General features: G+C 39.3%; 1 protein-coding gene across 1 annotated transcript in view; it reads right to left on the bottom strand.

The window, feature by feature from the left end:
• Positions 1-1,907: 1,907 nt before the first annotated feature.
• The window catches only part of ITGB8 (integrin subunit beta 8), a 103,545-nt gene continuing 99,452 nt past the window's right edge, over positions 1,908-6,000 (bottom strand). Inside the window, exons 15-16 of the transcript XR_011361739.1 lie at positions 2,199-2,311; positions 1,908-1,946 (exon numbers count right to left, since the gene is read on the bottom strand). The gene's annotated coding sequence lies outside the window, so the exon portion shown is untranslated. The remainder of the gene's footprint in view (positions 1,947-2,198; positions 2,312-6,000) is intronic.

The following is a 6,000-nucleotide window of genomic DNA, read 5'->3' as shown; positions in this document are numbered from 1 at the left end:
TATTTTATATATCACACATGTTTTATACATTTAGCCCTGTATGACCTGCGTACAAGCAGGTTTCCCATCATCACTCTCATTTATTTCCTCATACAGTTAACGTGAGGTTAAACAATTTTTTTAACAAAAAAAAAAACTCCATTTACCACTCCCCCTCTTTAAACAAGTAGCATAGCTCAGGGGGACGACCTCTGTAGGGAGTTCCAGCAGTTCAGCCCTGCTTCTAATTCTGCAAACCTGCAAAAGCTCACATCCAAACATCACTGTAGACAAAGAAGTGGGTATCAGGTTAGGAGCAGAGCTCGGTGCTCACACCATCAACTCAAAAACTTTGCGGGAAAACCTAAATAATGGTTGAAGCACATGGGACCACCAAGATTCAGTTCTTTGTAGAAGTAACTAATACAGCATCATTCTCAGATATACTTATAACTGATGCAGGGCCCGAACGTTGTACTTTTATTGCACACCCTTAACGTCAAACATTTAGAAGTGAACTTGTAAATAGAGTTATTGATATGGCCCTAAAAACTGACACATTAGTAAATTTTGTTTCGAAACTAAGATTCGATGCATCACTGAAACATGTTCATATCATCTTCTTTCTGTTACTTTAGCTCTTACACAAAGGTGTCAAGCTGCATCTTATAGGAAACACAAACACAAAGAAGAGACAGGCAGTGTGTCAGGGAAATTGTGCTAAAAATGTGCAGCTATACTCAGTATACCTCTGCTCTCTTGTTCCATTAGAGAGGGCTGCAGCACTCTTCTCAAGGAGAACATACAGAGGGTGGAGCAGGGTGGGGAGGGGATTTGATAGTTCATTATTTAATCATGTAGTTCACAGTAAGGGCTATATTACGTGGCCTGATAGGGAACAATACTTTGCCTTGCCCCGGATGCTGCAAACCCACGCTACTAACTGCCGCGCACAGTATGCGGCCCTCAAATGGTTTTATTAATGCCCGACTGGCTCTCGACGTGGAAAAGGTTCCACACCCCTGGCCTATTATATGGTTCAATTATAGGGCAGCAAGGGCTGCATGGATATCGTTAACAATATTTGTGCAGCCCTTTCTTTAAGGCTGTGTTCACACTACGATATTTCAGTCAGTATTGTGGTGCTCATATTGCAACCAAAACCAGGAGTGGATTAAAAACACAGAAAGGATCTGTTCACACAATGTTGTAATTGAGTGGATGGCCGCCATATAATGGCAAATATTTGCTGGTATTTTAAAACAACGGCTTTTATATTGAAATAATGGCCATTATTTACTGTTATATGGCGGCCATCCACTCAATTTCACCATTGTGTGAACAGATCCTTTCTGTGTTTTTAATCCACTCCTGGTTTTGGTTGCAATATGAGCACCACAATACTGACTGAAATATACGTAGTGTGAACCCAGCTTGAAGGTGTAAAATAAAAAAGATGTACTTACTTGCCCATGTTGCACCTGGTGTCCCCCAGTCTTGTCTGTGGCATTCCGCGGTCACTGCAGCTCACAATTCCGGTCCCATCTCTGAAGTGACAGGCACTTAGCCAATCACTGGCCGAGACAGGACAGTAAACCCTTTAGACGGTTTCAGAATTGCCAAATGTGGCTGCGGTAAGTGGAGAATCACAAAAACAAGACAGAAGGACACTGGAGGAATGTGGACAGGTGAGTATAATCTTTATTATTTTCTCTACTATGTCATCAGCTGTCGACCGTGCATGACTATTACACATAGGACAATGATTTTTAAACACATTGAAAAACAACAATCAGCCAATTATCAGTTCCTTGGCTTTATTGTTTTCTTTATTACACTGAGCAATAGCTACCCAAAATGCCTGATTCGGCAGACAATATCTCCATGTTATAGAGCCAGTCATACAGGATAGACTCACAGCTTGTCTACACATTTTCCACTGTCAGACTGGGGATCACATCATCCATCTGCAATAATGAAATTTATGGATTTAAGTAAGCTGGGATGAAAAAAATGTTAGTACCAGAATACTAGTGGTGAGTTTGCAGTATATGAGCAAATCAAAAATTGAGTGATTCCGTAATGAGGCTTTCTGATTGGGTGTTCAGTGTTTGGGATATTTTTTATAATTACTAAAGCTGAAAAGAGAAGTCCGGCGCAGGGATAAAAAATTTTTCAAGGCTGGGAGTGGGGGAACTGAAAAAAGAACAAATATTCACCTGTCCCGATGCACGCACAGCACAGCGTCTTGCTCCTAGACCTGCATACCCTGAACCCAAGAAAAGATGACAGCTGGCGGGGGCCAAGGGTCTGTGATGTGGCGCAGCGCGGACTAAGGGAATGGCAAATATATTAGCTTTGTAGAATGACATTGTAGATTGTATACAGTAATAGAATTCTGACATCTAATGATAACCACTGAATACACACAACACACAATAAATTCCCCAAAGAATTGAAAACCGTTATAAAACAGCATATTTATTAGAAAAAATAAACACTATGTTCTACAGTGTCAGTTCATTAATAAATATAACATAAAGTTTAGTAGTCATTAAATTAACATAAAAATGATAATATATACAAGAACTGAAACATTCCAGGAATTCAAATCAGAAGAAAAAGGAGAATTCAATGACATTTCATCCAGAGAAAACTTTGTTAGACAAAAAGTGTACATTTCAAAACTGCTGTTTATTACAATGTAGCCACTGCATACCTGCTGCTAATGCCATACCAACAGTGCAATAGTATGTCATATATATATATATATATATATATATATATATATATATATATATATATATATGTGTGTGTGTGTGTAAAACTATATATAATTTTTTTGGAGTGAAGAACAAATGTTATTTTATGACACACAGTCTGAACAATTGAGCAGGTGTGCATGGGGCCATGTAGAATTTAAAAACCTACATACACCATGGAGCCAACAGGGTCCAAAGAGTGCTGAAGTAACTATTTCATGTCCTTTTTCATAGATTTGGTATATTTGGTCAGGCACTCATATTTATAATGTAAAAATAAGAACAAATCAATGTGAAACTCATGAAAGAAACAGGTAACTATACACGGTATAATACAATGCAATATAAGCTGGCACAATATATGACTGCATATAATGAGAACCACATTGTGTGCTCTGGAAAGATGTAAAAAAAAATTCAATATTTAGTTTGGAAGTTAAAAGGAAACTATTTCATCATGACGATGCAAATCTGATGAATCCACATGCCACAGAGGTCTCAAGGCTCTAAAGTGATTATCCCACTGCTGTATATTCATATTAATATTCCAGAAAAAGAACAAGACATGTTTATAGTGGAAATGTAACTAGGCATGACTTATTGCCGGTCCAGTTTATTACTTATCAGGAAGGAGAAGGGCAATGGAGTGTGAAACCTGATTATATAAAACAACTTCTCTGCTACTAGTCGTATGGAAGTCCAGATGTTTTCTTAAGGTGAAGAGACCCCCACAATTGCTAAACCCTATACTGATAGTATTGATAGGGACCAATGCATTCTATATTTATAATTTATTATAATATTGGCGGTAACAAGACCGAAATGTTCAACGTCATTGATTAAATGTTTGAATATTATGTCCTTCATCTTACCCTGAAGCTTTATCACCAAAATCCTAGTGGTGTAGCTAGAAGAGAGCTGGCCCTATTGCAAACATCACTGCATAATGCCCTTGGTAATGGTAACTGTGTTTATTTCCATTTACACATCTTTTCCATGAACCTTTGAGTCATTTTTTGCACCTACTTTGTAGATATTACACAGTTTGTTTAAGAAAGCAACAAAGGGAATAGGAAAACCAAGGACAGGTTCCATCTTTTAAGGGCCACATAGCAGTCTATAGTCTAGTATTTACGCCCTTGGTTTCCTAAACTAAGTTGATTTATGCTAAGCTAAACAATACTCAGAGGCCACATCTCAACCGATCAGCTTGTTGTCCCCTATCCCGTGGATGGAGGATAACTTTTTAATCTGGGAATTTTCCTTTACCGCCCATTTACATGCAACATTTTTTCAAACCACCGCAGAATAATCAGTGGTAAAAATTATTTAGAAAATCTGATGGTCTTTGTACAAGACAAATTCTCTCCCCTCCAATGACACCATCATTATTGCTAAAAGGAATGCACTAAGCAGCCATAAGCCACAAAACATAATAAAATGCCCAAAGCAATGCTACAATGGCAGTGATTGTACTTGGGTCATACCTAGAGTTGAGCGTATTTCAAGCACGCCTCAATATGGCGGTATCCATGTTTTCCAGGACTCCCTAGGGCTCCATCCAACTTCAGCAGCCACCGCTAATCAAATGCCACAAGTTAGAGTTTGAGCTTAGTGTTTGTGCTTGAAGTTCACTCAACCGTAGTAATAACCATTACCGCCTGCAGGTCCAGACCGAACTTAGTCCCGTCTAAAGTCAACTTGACATGGATACTTTCCCCCTGTCTACTGAATTTCATTATACATTTTTTTTACCTTAAATTCCATCATTATTACTTTAAGACCCCCCTTAGGTCATTTGCAAAAACGTCTATAAGTGATTTAATCAGCAAGGAACCATATTCTCAGCTGACAATAAATGTTTGACATTTCTCAGTCACTGGGCAGGAAGAATTCTTGTTATGATAAGTGATACCGACTTCTTTGCAAATTGCCCCATAATTCAGAGAAAGAATGTTGTAAAGAAAACAATGATGGGGGAGACATACCCCCTTAAATAAGGGTTTTTGGCCACTTTTCTATGCAACAAACTGACTTTTCTGCACCACATAGATTATACAGATGTGACACTGCTTGATAAGGAAGCTATGCTAATGCCACTGATGGGATGAGTGTATAGTGGTTCTTGTGAGAAAGGATCTTAACAAAGACCAGATATCACAGTTTGTCACCCACTAGGAATTCCATCTGTCTTGTCAGAACTGCTCAGCTTCCAGACTAGCTGCCTACTACTTGGAATGAATAAAATGCATATCTCCCTGTCCTCATACTTAGAATGTGCAGATTAATTCCAGTGAATTCAATTAAATTAAAACTTAGATTAAAATATCATGCTTCCCTCATCCGACTGTTTATAGCAAGCTCAAGGCAGAACTACTCACCAGGGTCCTAAGGAGACTGACTTCATCAAGACAGGAAGCAAAGGCTTATTGGTGCTTGGAAAGGGTCCCTGTCTGTCCTGTCCTTCACTACAGAGACAACCAACTGGTTAAAATAGGTAAAGTGTAATGCTTACTTTACCCTGTAGGGGAGCTGCAGGGAAACTAAACACTTACTGACAGATTACAGCTGATCACTGGGGGACCCTGGGAACACTTTGTGATGGACTTATGGTCAAGTTACCCTTGACAGTTAAAAGTAGACAGCCAAGTGGCACTGACTTTGGCAGGTTGTTCAGACAAGAAGGCAACAAAGTCGAACAGTGTTCGTAGTGCGATCAAATCCAAGCTTTTATTACATGATTCGGTACAGCAAAATGCAATGTTTTGAGGGTTGAAACGTTGCATTTTGCTGTACCTGATCATGTAATAAAAGCTTGGATTTGATCCCACTATAGACCCTGCTGGACTTTCTTCCCTTCAAGTTCTTACTTAGGATTTTGGGCAACTCAGCGTGCATCCAACCTCTACTGTGTGGCCATGTTGGACCTTGTTCCTGAGTGCTGTTGGACTATTTTTTTGTTAGGATGTTCAGACATGTGAAAGGTTGCACTGCGTCTCACAGATGGGTTTCCCCTGCCTCAAAAGGCTTGATTGATAGATCTCTCCTTGTTTGGGTATTGGGTGATATATACTAGTTAGGCCCAGGGGTCAGGCATAAGCTACCAGGGACCACCCTGATGAGAATGACAGGTTCCTCTTAAAGTCAAAGCTCTAGATCATAGCTAAGAGCCTTTCTTGGTCACTAAATACATTGATTTCTATGAGGAAGGCTCAAAAACACAAATTCATGTCTTCAGCAACAATTCAAGGGACCATAT

Source organism: Dendropsophus ebraccatus, chromosome 2 (assembly GCF_027789765.1).
Source record: "Dendropsophus ebraccatus isolate aDenEbr1 chromosome 2, aDenEbr1.pat, whole genome shotgun sequence".
Lineage (NCBI taxonomy): Eukaryota > Metazoa > Chordata > Amphibia > Anura > Hylidae > Dendropsophus > Dendropsophus ebraccatus.
Note: the sequence above shows the minus strand (reverse complement) of the source record. Positions and strands in the feature narration are given on the sequence as shown.